The sequence below is a fragment of the Trichosurus vulpecula genome, chromosome 6 (genome assembly GCF_011100635.1).
Source record: "Trichosurus vulpecula isolate mTriVul1 chromosome 6, mTriVul1.pri, whole genome shotgun sequence".
Lineage (NCBI taxonomy): Eukaryota > Metazoa > Chordata > Mammalia > Diprotodontia > Phalangeridae > Trichosurus > Trichosurus vulpecula.
In genome coordinates this window covers 189333355-189353491 of record NC_050578.1, presented here as the reverse complement: position 1 = coordinate 189353491, position 20137 = coordinate 189333355, and positions in this window count along the sequence as shown.

Sequence of the window (20137 nt, the reverse complement as noted above, 5' to 3'; positions counted from 1 at the left end):
GACAAGCTAGATCAGGGTAAAGTTCTGGAATAAAGAGCCAAGGAGGTAATACCTACCTACCTGGCCTTTCTAAAATGTTGCCAATATAGGGGATTGGTAACTTGCATTCTCTCTCCCAAATGAGAAACCTCTGTTTTAGGGCCAGCGGTAGTGATTAAAATTATTCTTTAATGAGCAAAATAATAGTGATCACTATTTTCTCACAACTCTATTTGATAAGTAGCATAACTATTATTTTCATTTTATTGATGAAGAAAACTAAGGTTCTAATAGTTTGATTGTCGTGAATTCTGCCTCTTATTTAACTGAATAGTTTTAGGTCATGAGTTGCACCTAAATGGCACAGGAAATAGAGTACCAGGCCTGAAATCAGGAAGACTCATCTTCCTGAGTTCAAATCTGGTCTCAGACACTTACTAGCTGTGTGACCCTGGGCAAGTCGCTTAACCCTGGGGCCTCAGTTACCTCAATGTGGAATGAGCTGGAGAAGGAAATGGCAAAACCACTCTAGCCAAGAAAACCTCAAATGGGGTTACAGAGAGAGTCGGACAGTACTGAAAACGACTAAGCAACAAATTAGATTTTGACTTGCTTTGTTTTGTTTTTTTAATTTATTTACCTCCTGGTTCTCAGCTCTATTCCAGATAGATGCAGTTGGCTGATCGATAGATTTTGGATGAATCAAGTGTTAATGTTGTTGTTAAAATTAACAGTGTTATATATTTTTCTGATATGTATAAATGTAACCATGGGCAAATCCTTTAACTTTTCAGTGCCTTAGGAAATGCTCTAAGATTATAATTTTGTACAGAAGGTGCCAACCTGCATTTGTAGAGGGAGTTGACTATAATAATGAAATCACAGGTCTAGTGTCTATCCCTATAGATTTTGAGACTTCAGTTTAGGAGCTGAAATTTATCCTAAGATTTCCTTAAAGTCCATAATATTCTTGGAGTGTTCTTAATGATAGAAGTCTTCAATGTAATGTGTATCTGAGAAACTTTATGCTGAAATTAGTAAATAGAGTGAATCTGTATTATTAGGTGGCGCCCTATTCAAGAAAGTTTAGGTTAAAACACACCAAAAGCCTTTCATGAGATGTTGGCCCTATGGCATGGACAGCATTATTGTAAAGCCTCAGTGAAGGGTGAAATGTAGTATTTCCCCCCATAACATTTGAATAGATGATTAGCCAGCTGAATCTTGTCCTTAATATTAGGGTAACTCTTCTTATAAAAATATTTTGACAAGTGTTTTGAAATGCAATTGTGGTATATTTTCAAAATAAATTTAAAATGTATTTAAAGATATGTATGTATATATATATACATATATGTGTGTGTGTATTTATACATACATACATGTGTATGTACATATGTATATATAAAAATCCAGTACCTTAAATTAGAAATTCTGAGTATTGAAGAATGCATTATTCTTGTCTTCCACTCTGGTCTAATCTTGAGAGCACTGTTTTACAACCAAGAAAACAAATGTAGAGTGCAAAAAGAAACCATGTTTTTAATATTGTGAGTTTAAAATCATTGTATTTCAGCAGAAATGAAAGGGAATTAAAAAAATTCCCTTGTGACTTACAGAAACTGTGGGTAACTAACAATCTGTCTTTCTGTGGGTTCATCCTCTTCCATCCCCTCAGAAGTTCATGATGAGTCTCTTTGAGGCATCAGTGCATTTTATGTATACACCAGCATGGTTCTAGAAATGTGAGTCTGTATGAAAAGCATGTAGTGTTTGCCTTGTTCTTACATCAGAAGATTTTTCTTTTGTCCATTTATGCTTGTTTCCAAAGGCTTAAAATGAAAGCTTTGTTCTGCAATAATGGCTTAGTGTAGGCTTACATTGTTGATCCCCCCCAGTAGATGCAATGTAATCCACTTTGGTAATGTGAATTTTTAAATGATCATCAACCTCTACCATTAACTCTTCTATACTAATGGTGATACTTTACAGAAAATAAAATTGCAGAGAAATTCCTTACCCAGGCTTACCAGTGGACCTCTTGCACCCTTAACTGAATTTGCATTTCTTGTTTTAGTGGCAGTGGAATAGCTGAGCATATTTTGAACTTCACTAATACCAAATGGAAAATAGGTGATTGATAAACCAATGCCCAAATATCTGAACTTTAGGCACGAACATTGGAAACTTGGGGATGACAAAAAAGAAAGCCAGTCAGATCTCTCCATCCAAAGTGCCCCTCAAGGGGGCTTCTACCACTGTTGCTGCTGTTTTCTTCTTTCCTGCAGTATTTTAAGTTGACCTGTTCCCATACTCGGTTCATTTTGATGCACGTCTTAGTTAAAGCTGTCCTTGGGTTGTTTTTCTCCAAAGTTCAGCTCACTCTGAACACAGACATCAGAGCCTACTGAATGCTTCTTCTATGAAGCCTGAAAGGCCTTATTAACACTTCACATGTTCCTTTAAAGCTCAGAAATTGGTAAATTGACTAAGAGTAATTTACTTCTATATACCATATTTCCTAAGCAGTTGGGAACAAATACATTCTGCCTTGGTGTCAGCCTTCTACTTTGGGGCTCTGAGAAGGTCTATATCTTTTTTTTTTTTTTTTAATGAGCTCTCTGGTGCTACAAGCTCTTTGTGGATTTGTAGACATTGAATTTTTTTTTTAACCTAAAGTCAGAAGAACTTGCTGAAACTCTGATTGCAGCATTGGGCTGCATGCCTTCAGGCCTGTGGATTTAGAAACAAAAGATCTGTCACTGCTCTTGGTTCTCAGTAGGGGGTACTTGTAATTATATACTTTAAAAGGGAAAAGACTGTTGTTAGTATTTTACATTTATTGAGTGCCAGGATTTTGCTGTGTGCTGTAACTAACATAGAATTAGACACAGTTCTTGCCCAGTGAACTATCTATCTAAATTAGAGGCGATCTAAATATTTCTATTAAGTTGTTCCTATTTTTTTCAGATTGGTCGCAGTACATTGTAATGCAGTCATTATATCACATTCATAAATAAATATACATGTAGTGTATATATAAGTATATATACATACATAAAAAAATCTCATGTAAATATCCTCTTTCCCCTTAGATAGAAAGCCACTTGAAAGCAAAAATGAGTCATTTTTCTTTGTGTTTTCAGCACCCAAGCAGTTTCTAACTAAAACAAATGAAATATATGCTTACATACATATTCTGATTTATTTAAATTTCCCAAATTGCAAATGTAAATTGCAAAATGGGATAGGTGTATATTAATCTGTAAAGCTATTCATTTATCACTGTTAGTTTTAACTTATCATATCCAGATATTAAATAGATGATACCAAAAAAAAACTACTGTACTTGGAATTAGTTCCTTCAAATAGATGCTAATTTTCACTGTGGAAAAGACAAAATTTAGAAAATCTCTGAAGTGTGGGATCCTATGATCTTGGCAAATAAACTCTTCTGATAATGCAGGTATTAACTCTTATGCAACGAACTGTATTAGAGGGTAGCCTAGGGGCCCTTAGGAGATCAATGATCTGCTCTGGTTCACACAACTGGTATGGGTTTGATGTGTGAGAGAAAGAGGGAAGGGAACCACCATTTATCAAGTGCCTACTATGTGCTAGGTATTCTGCTAAACTCTCTGCAAATATCTTATTGGACTTGAGCCTATCCCTGCCTTTCAGTACTATGATGCCAACTCTGTATTTGCTGCTCCATGTTGCTTCTATTTTTTAAAGTCAGGATTATTCTTGCTTATATTTTATCTTATTTTTTTTTTTTTGCTTTCAGCAACTAGTAAATTCTATTGTATTTATTTACATTTTATTAATTTCATTTATCCATGTAAATGTTGTAATCCTCCATCCACTCCCCCACTCCAGCTCCTTGAAGGCAAGGACAGTTTTTCATTTTGTTTTTGTATCTGAAGAAATGAATTGTAGTAGGCACTCAGTCAGTATTTGTTGAATGAATGAATGAAAAATATTTTTATAGCATAAGACAGGACTTTGATGGAATTCTTTCTATTCAAGATTCAGGTTTTAGATTAGGTTTCCAGGTTTTGAAATACTCACTGTCTTGAAATAAGGAGAATATTTGAAGGAACCATTGATGTTTGCATCACATAAGATGAAATAGCTTAACTAACCAGTCCTCACTGGTGAAATAAGCCATGAATATGTCTTCCCATTGTCCTTAGTGCAGTAATCAGAATCACTTTAAAAATAAAAAAAAAAGGACAGGGGGTTTGTGATTCTTTGATATATAATGGGAGTAAATGAAATAACTTATTCCAAGGTCAGCTTGTATGGGAAGGAAAGGATATAAAATACTGTAAAGACTTTTTGTGGAAACTGAGAATTGAAAACACAGTACATGCATACTCAGTAGGGAATGGCTAAGTAATTTGTGGCACATGAAAGTGTTCAAATATTATTGTGGCATAAGAAAAAATAAATTTGAAGAATTTAGAGAAACATGGGAAAGTATTTTTGTGAACTAATACTGAGTGAAGTAAACAGAACCAAGAAAACAACACATAATACTAAGAAAAATGGAAGAACAAAGAAAAATACCCAAATCTGAACACTGTGGTTAAGATGGCTAACCACTGACTTGGAAAAGAGTTGAAAAAATACTTCATCTCAACTATGCCAGGTGGTAATAAAATAGTCCCACCCGTACCTGAATAAAATCCCCTTTACTGGGGCAACTAGGTGGCAGAGTGAGTAGAGCACCGGCCCTGGAGTCAGGAAGAACTGAGTTCAGATCCAGCCTCAGACACTTGACGCACTCACTAGCTGTGTGACCTTGGGCAAGTTGCTTAACTACCATTGCCCTGCCCTCCCTGCAAAACAACAACAACAAAAGAAAAAAAGGCTTAAAAAGAAAAAAGAAAAAAAAAAGAAAAATGTGCCTCTCTTCCTTTATTGAAGACTTGGGGGACTTATGGTTGTGGAATATTGCATATACTGCGAAATCAGAGAGGGTCAATGTGCTGGTTGGTTTTGCCAAACTGCCTTCTTTTTTTCAAGTCTATTTTATAATCTAGTCTTTGCTGGATGTGGAATGTGGGATAAATTTGTAAATAAATATGACATAAAAATAAAAAAGATATCAATAAATATGAAATCATTGAAAAGAAAATCAATCTGAAGTTCCCACCATTCAGATCCCTCCTTAGTTTAAGGAAGGGTTGTCTGTCCAAATAAATTTTCAGTCACTCAATCAGTAAACATAATTAAGTGCCTACTCTGTGCCAGGCAAATCTCATCTTCTCTGTATTCAGGAAATCCCACAGTAAGCCATTATCCTGTTAAGTATTACCATATTAGCTTGAATTAGGCTAATGTAGCATTGGACAGTGTTGGCCATCCTCCCCTCCTAAATATTCTCTCTTCTTGGATTTTCAAGGAATTGTTCTCTCTGGTTCTCCTATCTAACAACTCCTTTTAAGCCTCCTGTGCTAGCTTGTTGTCTAGGTCCCCACCCCAGCCATCTCCAAGCATGGGTATAGCACAAAGCTCTGCCCTGAGCGTTCTTTTTCTTCTCTCTTTTCCAATGAGAGAGGTGTTTCATTTCTCTGGCCTTCATGTTGCTATTGAGCACCATCAACTGTCCATTATATGGTTATTTCCCACCTTGCTGTTCAGTAGGTATCTGAAACACAATGTAACCAAAATAGGAATTACTGTCTTTCTCCTGAGACCAATCTTTCTTCCTAACTGGCCCACTTCCTTTGAGAGAACCAACATCCTTCCATATGTTCAGTTTTGCAACCTGAGTCATCCTCAGCTCTTCATTTTCCAAGCTCATCCTCTCCTACCCCTCCATATCCAGTCAGTTCCTCTTAAATCCATATTCTTTCCCAAAAGATAATGACCTTTCTTGAATTGTAGTAATAACTTAGGATAGTCCAGTAATCAACTACAGTGTCTGTTAATAATCTTACTCTAGGGCCAAGCCAGATCCTAACAGCTGGAAATCTTTTTTTTACTGCAGGGGAAGGGGAAGAATCCATTCAATCCCCACTCCCCGACTTCACCCCATGACATACATTTTTGGGAGAGTAGAGTTATGTACATGATTGATCTAGTCGTGTAATAACTGAGGAAACTTGTGATTGTTCATATTCCCTACAAAATTTCCAAGGAGTGGAACCATCCTCATATCCTGTCCTCATTATCATGCGGATATTTCTCATGGGTGTTTATTGAAGTGTTCAAGTGGCCCTGTAGGCTACCAGCTGACAAAAAGAGGATTCTTTCATTGAACCACCTTAATCAGAAACTAGGAACATTATTGGTAACTTTTTTTTCTTATTTTCTAGCTGGGGTCACATATTGTTGTACCCTGTGACAGAGATCTATCTGGGTGGATTTAATTAGTCTGACTGTCAAATTTTTTATAAGGCAAATATTTATATTTCATATATAGTTTAGTATTTAGCTATTAAAAATATCCATGCATTTACACCAGTCATTTCCAAACATGCAGGGTCCCTCTGTACCCCTTCCTCTCTTTTTCATTTTCTACCTTGCCTAGTGAGCAATTCCTTGTGACAAAGACAGGAAAAATGTTAAGCAAAACCAACCAACACTTCCACCATGCCTGACATGGTTATAGGCAGTGGGTGGCACAGTGGTTGCAGGACTTAGCCTAAAGTTAGGAAAAACTAAGTAGAAGTCTGGCCTCGGACACTTAAAAACTGTGTGACCCTTGGCAAGTCACTAAACCTGTCTGCCTCAGTTTTCTCAGTGGTAAGATGGGAATAATAATAATAGAGCTTGCCTCCCAGGTTGTCAGGAGGATGAAATGAGATAATATTTGTAAAATGTTTAGCACAGTGCCCAGCACATAGTAGGAGCTTAATAAATACTTGTTCTTTTCCCTCTTCCTTTCCATGTAGTCTGTAATGCAGCAGCATATAGTAGGTGCTTAATAAAAGCTCATTCCCTTCCTTCATAGCTTCACCCTTCGCACTCTGTGGTCTGCCTAACTGGCCTTCTTTTTTGTTTCTGACACATTGAAATTTCGTCTCCCATTTCCTGCTTTTCACTCCCATGCCTGTAATGATGCACCCCTTCCTTACCCCGGGCTCTTGAATCCCTAATTTCCTTCATATCTGAGATGAAGTATTACTGCTTATGCAAGATCTTTTCCTGACCACCTTTCCCCCTAGATGCTAGAGCCCCTGCCAATTACCTTGTGTTCATTTGCAATTATTTAACCTCTCAGTGTACCAGGCAACTCTAAGAATACAATTTGCAGACCTGGTACTGATCTTCGTAAGTAGAAGCATTTTTCTCAAGTTTTTTTCCTACATGAGTGAAAATCTCAGATCAATGAATCACTTATGGATTCACTATGAACAGAGTGGAGGGGATATATATATATATATATATATATAATATATATATATATATATATATATATATATATATAAATTTATACACAAATTATACAGTCATACATGCACATGTATACTACATATATGTACAGCAACACATAATATACATATATGTAGTGTACATACATATAGATGCACATATACATACCACCAATTCTGCAGCCTGAAGACTGGGTTTAGGAGCACTGGATCTGCTGCTTACTAGTTGTGTAATTGAGGGAATTGAAACCCTGAGATGGAATTGCTCAAGGTTAAACAAATAGTAACAGAGCCATTGTTTGAACAAGATCCTCAAACTTCACATTCAGCGCTTTTTCCATTATGCCAAATTTCTAACACAGCTCAAAGTCCTATAGCATTTAAAAGTTTAACCAAAAACATGTAGAGATATGCAATGCAAATATTACGGTTACTTTACAAATGAGGAAACTGAGGTTCAGGGTGGTCGAGTGACCATCCCAGGACCACACACAATCAGCAAATATCAGAGGCAGGATTTGACCTCTGATGTCTCCTGATTACATGACTAGCATTCTTCCCATGTGAAATGCTGCGTCTGTAATTCACGTCACATATCATCTTGTATTGTAGCTGCATTACATCTCCCTGGGTAAATTAAAAGCTGCTTGAAGCTACAGGTCTATGTCTTTCACATTTCTGGAGTCTTTCACATAGTAGGCACTCAATAAAATTTATGGTATGAGGGAATATTTACAACTAGATTAACTTTGCTAGTTTTACTTTGTGTATTTCCCAGAGAAGGATAAATATTTCCATAGAATGGCAAGCTGTTCTCAAATAATAAATTGTAAAATTGGTTTATACCAAAGAAACCTAAGGAGAAGAGGTGAGGTAAATAGGACAGTAGAGGCAAACCAAAAAAAGAAGCAAAATGAAGATGGGGCAGGGAAGAGAGCAAGTAGGAGACCATATGGTAAAACAATTAAGAGCTCATCCTAATGCTGGTCAGTCTTCTTTGCAGAGACAAATCAGTCCCAGGACCAAAGCATGTGAGCCTTGGTATTCTCCAGAGGGGAATCCTGGAGGGGACCTGTACATGCATGGCAGGACTAGTATTTCTATTCCTTGTCCCCAGTGTATAAAGGCAATTTAGATGAGCCTCAGAGAAGCAAAAAGACTGAATCTTTCGATTCCACCTGGTTTAACATGCCCTAAAATTCACCTGGCCAAAGGACCTGTCATTCAAAGTCACTGAGTAAAAGCAAAGTTGAGTGAGAGTTATCATGGGAAGTTTTACTTATTTTAAAAAGATTTTCCCTGTACTTTCTTGGTAATGAGGTGGACTCTTTCCCCTACTTGCTGCCTCTGAGATCACCTCCTTAAATTTGGTACAATCCTAAACAGTAAGAAATACATCTTTTCTCAGAAGAGTCAGCAGTTCTGTGTACCAGTAAAAAGCAGAATGAATGTAGTTCTTTCCCTGATGTTTATATAAACAAAAGAATTCACATATAAGTGTGTATATATAGTGTATATGTGTACATATAGTATACATGAGGTATATATAGTATATATGTGCATATATGTATATATACATGTGTGTATGTAACATGCATAAGACCTCTATGCAGAGAAATTTGAGGTCATTTGCATGTGATCATTAATTTAAAACAAAACATCTCGAATAGTGTTGTATTTAAAAATGGATTTGGACTTTGTTTTTCCTCATAGGTAATGAGATTAGTATTCAGAATCATGTTAAAATGTTCAATTTATCAACATTTTTGTCCATGTTCCAGGACATCATCCAGACTTTATGGTGCTTTCATAATGCCTGACTTTTCTAAGGTATATAAACTATTTCTTTCTTCATCTGAGTTTTTTCCCACAATTTTTTTTCTGTTAGAATGTTTAATTATGGGAGCCAAATTTTTAGTCTACTCTCCTTGACTTTTAGAAAGGCTTTTCTTCTATATTCTCCTTGCCCTTTTCCATCATTAGTCAGCTGAAAGATATGTACTTTAAAAATTTTATTTATTGTTGTGTTGTGGAAATACTACATATTCCAAGTCTTCTATTTTTAATATTATTAATGAATATACCTGGTTTGTTTCTTAACACTATTTCCATCATGACATACAGTTGCTTAGACCCATATAAGGATCTGTTCTGTTATTATTAATATTATTGTTCTTATCTTTTTCAACAGAATTCAGATATAAGAGTCCTGGGACAAGTTGCCACTTTGCTATTGTCCTTTTATATTTAATGTTCTGCCAATTATTGCACAGGTAGATAAAACAACTATTTTTGTAACTGAATAAAAGCATTGAGCTCTAGCTGATCTGTCCTAGATTTAGAAAATCTATCAGTCCTCCTCCCTTTTGAAGAGGAAGTATTTATCTTTCTATAGCTGTCTGTGTTTTTTAACATTGTATGCTGTCAATTTTTTGACATATTCATGGATTTTGCTGACTTTTTTCTCTTTCATTTAAATTTTGTTTGTTTAAGGGTTGGGGAAGAGGGAAGGACATAGGAGAAATTTATGGAGGGTAAAAACCAAAAAGATATTAACAATATTTTTTTAAAAACGTGTGTTTCTTTGGACAACTCCTTTATCTACTGTCATCAATATTATGCTAAAAGCATAAATGAAGACTTGTATAATGTAAGTGTCAATTATTTTAGATGCTGTTCCTATATTGCATGTGCACATAGGGTATTTATATTTCTGTTTTGTTCTGATCGATATTAGCTTTCTTGTGGTACCAGAGTAAAAAGAGTGATGCTTGTTTTGGTATTGTCTGTATCAAGCTAATCATCATGACAGTTTTCAGTAGGGATAGTCAGCAGTTATATGTTGCTGGGTTTTTTAGACTCCTTACGTCGCAGAGGTTGGGCCAAATCTGCCCAGTCTATGATATAGGAAAGCCTGTTTGAGCAGCGGTATTTCAGAGTTTCGGCCATTTCAGAGCAATTCAAGTCTCACTTTGCACATCACCCTGGTTGAGTTTCTCTTACTTTATCCCACCCCTGGTGACATGAATAATGGGCTGGGCTTAGAGGAGGTTATGATTATTGCTGTTGTCTCAGCCTTCTCATCTTTTACTATTGGGGGTTCAGAGAGAGAGAGAGACGTTTTGGGGACAATTTACTGCTTCACTATTATTCCTTTGTATTGATTGTTGATAAAATGATTATATTTTGTAAGTGAATAACTATATCAGGGTTTAAGTCCATCCCTGAAGGTTCACTGAAAGAATCCTTAGTATAGCTTTATTGGCAGACAAGAAAACAGGGATGATGTATGCATAATCCTGTTCCCTCATAATTTTATCTCCTTGACCAGATTTTATGTTTTGAAACCTTTTTTTATTCCATGTAGCTTGTAGATTATGAGTATTTTAGATGGCATAATGTATTTAAAATGTTCTTCTTAGATTTTTATGCAGAAAATAAGTCTACGATGATGTTCCAATTTCTATACAGTTTACTTGTTGAGTAGTACTCCAGGATATTTTGAGGTCTGTCTTTGCATTGTCATGATTTGTTGTCTGTTGGGCCATGAAAAATTGCATGCTTCTCATTGTGCAATTCAAGTCATCGAGTTGTGCCTTTCTAGGTATTTGGATAGGTGCTAAATTTTTGTAGCCTGCATTGATGTGTCATACTGTTTCCACTATCTCCTTCATAATCTACACAATTCACTAAGTCTGGGCCATTTAAGGGTAAGCTTTCTGTAATTTCTAGTTTCAGTCAGTGAGCTGGTCCTTAATTGCCATCATAAACCCCTCTTTCTACAAACAGATCCATGTGGTTCAGTGATTTGTTTTGATTCTCTTTTTTTGTTTGTAAATAGTTCACTAAGTCTATGTGGATACTACTTTCGGGTATTCTTTGTTCCATGGTCTTCATTCAATTCTATTGGAAAAATTCAATGGCATATACCTATTATCAGCCATCACTATTAGTGAAGAGATATCTATGTATTCCAGAAGTAGAGGGGGCAAGATGACACAGTGCTAGGCCTTAGTCAGGAAGACCTGAATTCAAATACGACCTCAGACACTTACTAGCAATGCGATCCTGAGCAAGTCACTTAACCATGGTTAACCTCAGTTTTCTTAGGTTGCTGTGAGGATCAATAAAATGGTATTTGTTATGAGCTTAAACAGTTCCTGGAATATAGTAGGTGCTGAATAAATGTCTATAGTTGTTATTTTTTTAATCTATTTGTCAAAGGCTCTTAGAATGTCTACAAATCCTTTTCCTCATTTTTGACATGAAAGTGTTAATGTTTCTGTGACTGCCTTAGGATTATAGCCTCTCTGTTTTATTAGTATTACACAGGATTTTGTTATTGTTATGGACATTAATAGGTAATGATGCAGCAATTAGAAATTCTGAGCTTTGCTTTCATGGGTCTTTGTCAAGTGTTCTTCCTCCTTCCCATACCTTCAAGACTATGTCAATTTACCAACATCATTGCTTGCTATTCCCCAGTGTGGACTATTTACTCTAGCTAAGCAAGGTTGTCAGTTCATGTTCCTCTGTGCTTTGATAGATAACATTTTGTTCATCTGAAAAGTGTTCATTCAGCTCTTAGCCATTCCCTACAAGAACTGACTTAAAATGTTTCTGTTAAGCAATTTACCCTTCCTAGAAATTTTTTTTTTAAATTCTAGATTCCATCAACATTTCCATATGTATCTTGCCCTATGGGATAATCATAGCACGTTAGTATTAGATGGGATCCCAGGAATCATAGGCTTCTATAGATCTAGACCCAGAAGGGATCACTCCATTTTGTAGATTGAGGAAGGAAGCCCAGGGAGGTTTGGATATTTGCCCAAAGTCTTATGAGTAGTAAGTGTTAGAGGTGGAGCCTGGTTCTCAGAATCCAGAGTTGATACTTTGTCTCAACTATGCCCATGTCGTAATAAAATAGTCCCACCTGTACATGAATAAAAATCCCCTTTACAGCTAGGTGGCACAGTGAGTAGAGCACCCTGCCCTGGAGTCAGGAGGACCTGAGTTCAAATGCGGCCTCAGACGCTTGACACACTTACTAGCTGTGTGACCTTGGGCAAGTCACTTAACCCCAATTGCCCTGCCTTCCCCCTGCAAAAAAAAAAATATCCCTTTACAATAATATCCTATATCTGGCCTGATTCTGAAGCAATAGAAGCTTATGTGGTCAGTAGTATCAGCAGCAGCAGCAGTAGTGATAGCAATAGCGTCAGAAGTAGCGGTGGTAGTAGTAGTAGCAGCAGAGCAGTAACAGTAACAACCATGGCAACAGTAAATAACGTGACACAAAAATCATAACTAGCATTATGTAGTGCTTTAAAATGGCAGAGCTCATCTCTAACAACAGAGTGGATGGCAGAATTTTCTGCAATCTTCCCCTTGTCCCAAACACACCTAAGAATATCCTTCTGTTGTTGAAATCCATTGGCAATTCCAGCTCAATCTTCACTTAAGTGTTGCAGGCATTATTTCCACAATCTTTTATATCTATCCACATTTGCTACCTTTATTTTCATCATCTGTACATTAAAAAATGGCTTTAAGCAAATCTAAGTTGCTGTGTTAGAACAAACGGAACACATTTAATAAGAAGGCATTTAATAAGGATTGATATAAAACCCTATGCTTTGGTTTAAAAAAAAAAACACCATGGCACATAAAGGATGGAGAGCTAGGCTATGATATAACTGTGTGTTAGTGTGCGTTCTGCCACCCCAGATAAACTGTTTGAGGAAGGCTCTAGCTCTTTTATTTCCTCTTTATGACCCTTATCACACATCTTTCAATGCTCCGCTTTGTGAGTGTACATTAACATAGTGACAAAATTCACGAGATTAAAAATTCCATCTTTAGAATATATCTAGACTATAACATATATTAGAATTAGAACATATATATCTAGAATATAACATATATTAGAATATATGTTAATTGCTCAATGTGATAAAACAAATCATTGATAGTTAATTTTCCCCTTTTTGAAATTTCACCTCTCAAATATTTTTTAAAAAGAACTAGCTTATGTTTTTTTCTTTTAAAATACTCATTCTTTCCAGATTGATTGTGTCATATGGCTTTAATTATCAAGCACATGCTGATGACACACAGCGATGCAATAATTTTCCTAACTCGTCCTAATGATGCTAGTATCTAAACAGCTGCATTTCCCAGATTATTTCATTGTTTTTTATGACATCAACAATGGATCCAGCAGAGATCTGGCTAATGAGAAGGATACCCATTTTGTGAGGGTTTTTTTTAAACTACTCAGTTATTTTCCAGGAAACTCATTTTTTTTCACTTATACAGTAAAACCTCACTGATTCTATAAATATGGTGGTATAGGAAGGGCTGGACAAATGCCCAGAATTATAGTATCATATGATTTAGATCTGAAGAAGCCTTGAGAAGTCAGACTCCAAACCCCTCATATTTGCTGCTGATATTGAGCACTTTTCTGGTGAAATGACTTACCCAAAGCACCTCAGTATGTTTTTTGACACATCTGGGATTTGAACCCTGGGCTTCTGTTCTAAAGTGTTGTGTTCTTCCCACAGAACCACATATTACCATTCTTTATCACCAACCACTTTAGAAATAGTAACTCATCTGAAAAATAAAATACTAAAGAGACCTGGACCTTTTTTTAAACTGTTAAAAACAAAACAATCATTTATTAATTACCCACTACGTGTCAAGCACTGTGCTGAACATAACAAATATGATCTCATTTGATCATCACAACAACCCTGGGAGATAAGTTCTATTATTTACCCCCATTTTACAGTTGAGGAAGCTTGAGGTAGACAGAAGTCAAGTGACCTGTGGAGGGTCACACAGCCTGTGTCTGAAGCCAAATTTAAACTAGGTCTTTCTGACTCCAGGGCCCAGTTCTCTTATCCCTGTGCCACCTACCTGTGTCTAAGAGGACACTGATGTCTATTAGTGCTCTCTGTATTTTCCTTCTCTAATAGTTATATGAATCATTTGCAATTAAGTGGTCATTAATATTTGTAGGCAAATTGCTCCATTAAAGTGGTTTTAAAATTGAAAGCAATGTTTTTAGTGTCACTGTAAAATGACAAATCCATCCCATGCTTACCTTGTTAATATGTAAATGTAAACTTGCCTTTTTTGGTTTTGTACATTTTTAAGGTGCTGATTATAATAGATTATTGGTTTCTCCACTAAAATATTGGTGAAAATTTTCCCAGAAAATAGAGTCACTTTCTATAACCCTGTCTTTGCTCTCATCATGATCATTACTTTTCTTAGTTGAATGTTGCTGTTCCAAATTTTAGCAGAGCTGCCTTCTATGTCATCCCAATTTCACTTATCTGCCTTTACTCTTTCTAATACTTCAAAGTTTCATGATTTCCTTGGTGTAGATTCTTTCCCATTCACACAGATTGCAGCCATAGCTGTAACGTAGGATTATGAGAGCTTCTGTTGCAACAGATTCATCACCCTCTGGCCTCTTCTCACTTAGCCTAAGCTAGTTATGAGATAACAGATATACAGCCTATCTTTAGGCCCATACTTGATATCTCATCAATTTTCTTAAGACTTGTCAGAGGGTTAACATTCTACTGTCCTTGGTTCTCAAGGATCTATGGCTTATTTAGTGGTAGCTAAAAGAATATGAATTCCTATTTGGGGACCCTTTGGTTATGACATTATGGCCATATTCTTTGGTCAAGTGGGGGCATTATTGGCAGTCAATCATAGGTAACATGATTTATTGAAATTTGTAGCTCTGATATTCATTAGATTGGTTAGATGGAAGGTTAACTCTGTGATCCTAACATAATAATTATTCGTATCACTAATAATTTAAGAATCACATTCATCACAAATCTCTAAGTTATTATCACCCCTGTTTTACAGATGGAACACTGAGTCTTAGAGAGTTTGAGTGACTTGTCCATGGTCTAACTCTAGTAAATAACTGTCAATTATGAGTCAGGATTAGGGTTCAGGTCTTTTGAATCCTAGTTGTGTGTGTGTGTGTGTGTGTGTGTGTGTGTGTGTGTGTGTGTGTGTGTTTCTGTTACCCCACCAGTAGGATAAGCTTCCTAACTTTCCGGTGCTCTGGTTATCATTACTGAAAGGCAACTTAGTGAAGAATCTGTGGAGAATCTTTAATACAGATCACAACAATCTTTCTTTGAATGTGGGTTATCTAAGGTGAAAGTGGTTGGAAAAAATAAATATTTCAAAATAGAATCATTTAAACCAATCACAAGTTAATTAATAATCTCCTGTGACTATAGGTTCTCTATTTCTTGAACCCATTTCTATTAGAAGTACTTCTTACAAGAAACTGTGGGTTTTAGTTTTACACTGCCCAATTTTTTAATCTCCCTCCGCTTTATTGCCAAGATTATGCACATTTAGAATAGAGTTTAAAGCAAAGTTTTACCACATCTAAATTGTGACAATGGTGATAGACCTCTTGGCATCATTAAATGAAAAATGATCATAGTCTATCAGAAGAGATAGACTAGGGATACCAAAGCTCTCTTGCCTCTTTGCCCCATAGTTGATGATCTGCTCCAGACGCTGAATGATCAGAATAGACTTCTTCTTCCTTGCTTCAGTAGTTTTGCAATAGTTCAGTTGTTTCACTTTGTCCTTTTCTTACTTTTAAAATCTCTGTCTTTCCCTATTAAACTTCTTTACTATTTTTTAAGGTATTCAGTCTCATTCAACCCATTTCCCCTGGAGGTAGCTTCATTGTTTAAGACTATTTTCTTTGTTAGATTTGAGATTTTGTTATGTTGGACCAAACAAAATTCAGAAAAAATCAGAAAAGAGGGTCATAATATGTAAGCCAAGGGAATGTAAGCTCTTTGAAGGCAGGGGCTGTTTGATTTTGTACTTCCAGCACTTGATACAGTTTTTGGCATCTCGTAAGTGCTTTCTGGTTTATGTTGAACTGGATTTGTGTAGGTGGCCTCAGTGGCTTATAAACTCTTGAGAACAGGGCCATCTTTGCATGGAACACAGTGCCATGCATGTTTTGGAACTTAGTAAATGGTTGTTGTGGACTATTATGCAAATAAGTTCAATGCGAAGGTATATGTACAACCTATATGGTATTAAATGCCGTCTTAGAGGGTAGGATGGAAAGTAAGGAGGGAGAGAAAATTTGGAACTCAAAAACTTGTGGAACCAAGTGTTGTAAACTAAAAATAAAAATAAATTAAAAAAATAAAACAATAGTTGTTTGAACTGAATATGGTTAATTTTTCTTTTCAGTCTGTACATAGAGTAAATCAATACTTAGCACAGCGTTCAGCAGTGCATGTAGCTGTTCGTCTATCACATTATAAGATTGCGTAGAAACTGACCTAAGGTTTGTCAGAGGTCTCAGATGCCACTGAAATTTTCAGTGTACTTATAAACAAATCTAAAGGTAACTTTTATTTATTAGTGATTAGGTTATAGATACAATATTTTGTGGTAGGTAGAGTCTGTCTCTGAATTCCATTCCCACCCTTATTATGCTTGGAAGTTTCGGCATGCCTAAGTCATTCACTTTTTTTTTTCTTGGTGGAGGTTGGGAGGTGGGTTTAACATGCTAAGATGGCGATATACTGATGGATGGCCTCATTCATAGCCTGTTTGACAAAGAAACCTAATTAATAGCATTGAAGCATTCAGAAAGCACAAAGTGTTTACATATAATGCTTACGTAATACATCAAGATAATTATTTATATTCTTAATACAAACAGATAGCCTGTAAGTTCTTACTCCTGGTTTGATGCTTCCTTGATTTGGAGAGAGATTTGTTTTCCTTTAGGAAGATGATACATATTGGGGGAACAGAGGGTAGTATAAAGACAATTGTTACAATAAAGCTTTTCAGATGAATTATTATCTTTTTTTCACAGTCTTATATCTAGGCTTCTAATTTCCTGCAGCTTGACTTCTTTTATATCCCTAATTTGTAGCAGGAAAATTACACTACTATCTAGGCAGGAGAGGGTTGGAGGTCGGGATTAGGATGGGGAGGTAGGACTTCAGGGAAAGGCTTCAAATGGGTGGTAGTGCCTGATGGTGTGCCTTGAAGGAAATTAGGAATTATCAAAGCTAAAAGTGAGAAGGCTGTCCATCAGGGCTTAAGCCATCATGTGCCAAAGCAGAGAGACAGGAAATAGGGCAGCAAGTTGGAGAAATAGAAAATCTTCTGAAGTATGAGAAGGAGTACTTCACAATCTTAAGCATGATATCAATGTCAGCTATTAGGGTTCCTCAGGTGGTTGGGAACTGGTTAAAAAAACTTTAAATGGCCAGCTGATATAGGGTGGCATAGTAGAAAGAGCATCTTGGATCCATGGCTTGGAACCTGTGGGACTTAACTTCCTTGGGCATAGTTCCTTATCTGTATAATTGAGGTTGGATTAGAGCCCTCCAGGGTCCCCATCCAAATCTAGAGCCTTGATCCTATGCTTCTTCATCTTAGAGGTGAAAGGAAGCCAGTCCTTAAAGATTTTTCCTTAGGGGAATGACATGTCAGACTCCTATCTGAGGAATATTCATTTGGCAGCTGTGTGAATGATGGTGGGAGTAGAAAGACTTTCTAAGCATTGTCAAAACAATGAAATCTGTTTAAAATTCCACAAGTATATTTTAATTTTGCAGGAATTGCCTTTTCAGCTGCTTCAGTAAATATTTTCACATACTTAAATTTATATTCAAAACATGGGTCTCCATTAACCTAAGCAACTATTATCCTTTATGAAAGGACCACAGATAGGATCCTAATTAATGAATATACGCATGACACTTTGGATATATATGAAGACAGAAACATTTCTATAGTCATTTTTCCTTTAAATTTATTTAATGTCATCAATTTCAAAAGTGTCTTAACTTTTGTATTTTAGGAATGGTTTGTACCATGGTTAATACATTGATTATAGAGTATTTTTTAAAATCCATTTGGAATCTACTAATACGAAATTCAAAATTTAAATTCAACGTAAAGTTTAAAAATATAATAAGACTTTTATCTTACAAGATATTTGTTAGGAAAATGGCCTTCCTGTCCAAAAACCTCTTCCCCAAAATACGTTGTCTAATAATCTGACATAACGTGTTCCTTTGGGGTAAGAAATAGAAGGTCTTAAAAAGCATCTGTTATAGTAGAAAGGTGGGGAGGGTGGAGGATCCTGTAGGAAGGAGGAGGAGGAAGAAAGGGGTAAGACATAAAGCCATGAGTACTTAAGCTCAAGTGAATCCATTAACTTACTAGGTCTCTGAGGGACTGGGGCACAGGAAAGGTAATTTCTAATAACAGAAGAGTCTTCGGAATTGGGTGTACTGCCTAGAAGGACTCACCTCAGAGGAGAAGCAGTTGAGGAGCCGAGAGTAGCTTTCCTGAAAATGTAATTTTGAATCCAGACTTTTTAAACACTATGTCTCTTAATGAATTTTCAAACAAATTTGATTTGCAGATTAAAACCTTAACATTTATGTAGTTATTAAATACTCTTCAGGTATGAGAGGGAAAAGAATATGTACTGGGTAAAAACTCCTTAGGCACAATCATTTACAATTAAATATGTTGATGAGGCTTTTAATGATGCTGCTAGAGTTTCATTAAAAGAATCCCTGTTTCTGTTTTGTTTGCTTTGTTTCTTTTAGTGGAGTAAACTTGAATGTGTAATTCAATAAACCCTGTGGCTCTACCAGAATGGGCCCCTAAATCAATTAGCTCTTAAACACCTTTTTCATTCAAGTCGTTATGTGATAACTTCTAGCAATTTTGTCTGCATGTTTTACACCTTTTTCCTCCCTACTGAGAGCAGATTGATTTTGGAATAGTCCCAGCTTGCTTTGTCTATCAAATTACATTACTGAAGACAGTTCTTGATCTTCTTTCTATAGCTAATCCAAGTCAACCCTCCTTAGATGCACAAATGTCAGGTCAGAGTGTTTAGTCCTGTAGCAGAATGTGTTAGCAGACATACTTTGTTCTGCAGAAGTCGCTTTTTCCTGAAGACTCAGGAGTTGTTTAGAAGATCAATAACACAATATGTAAAGAGCTTAAAGGGTTATATAAATGTTAGTTATTATTAGTATTGCTCTACTGTATTATTAATATAATAATATTGTAACCAAAGTATGCTGGAGAGGTTGTAAACTTTTTAACCTATAGAAAAAGATAATTAAGGTATGGTGCATGGGATTGATTACTCAGAAATATATAGATTGTACTTAAAGTTTAATAAAGTCCTATCGTGTATATTGGGGCAGCTAGGTGGTACAGTGGAGAGAGCACTAGTCTTGGAATCAAGAAGACTCATCTTCCTGAGTTCAAGTCCTGTCTCAGACACATACTAGCTATATGACCCTGGACAAGTCACTTAATCCTGTTTGCCTCAGTTCCTCATCTCTGAAATGAGCTAGAAAAGGAAATGGCAAACCACTGCAGTGTCTTTGTCAAGAAAATCCCAAATGAAGTCACAAAGAGTTGGATAAAACTGAAACGACTGAATAGCAGTAGATAGATAGATAGATAGATAGATAGATAGATAGATAGATAGATAGATAGTCTCATTTATATATATGTATATGTGTATGCATATACATATATATTATACATATATAATATATATGTATATGTATATATATATAGTCTCATTTCATCCTTACAATGACCCTGTGAGGTAGGTGCTGTTAATTTACAGGTGAGGAAACTGAGGTTCAGATTTGCCCAGAGTCACATAGCCAGTAAGTGTCTAAAGTGGG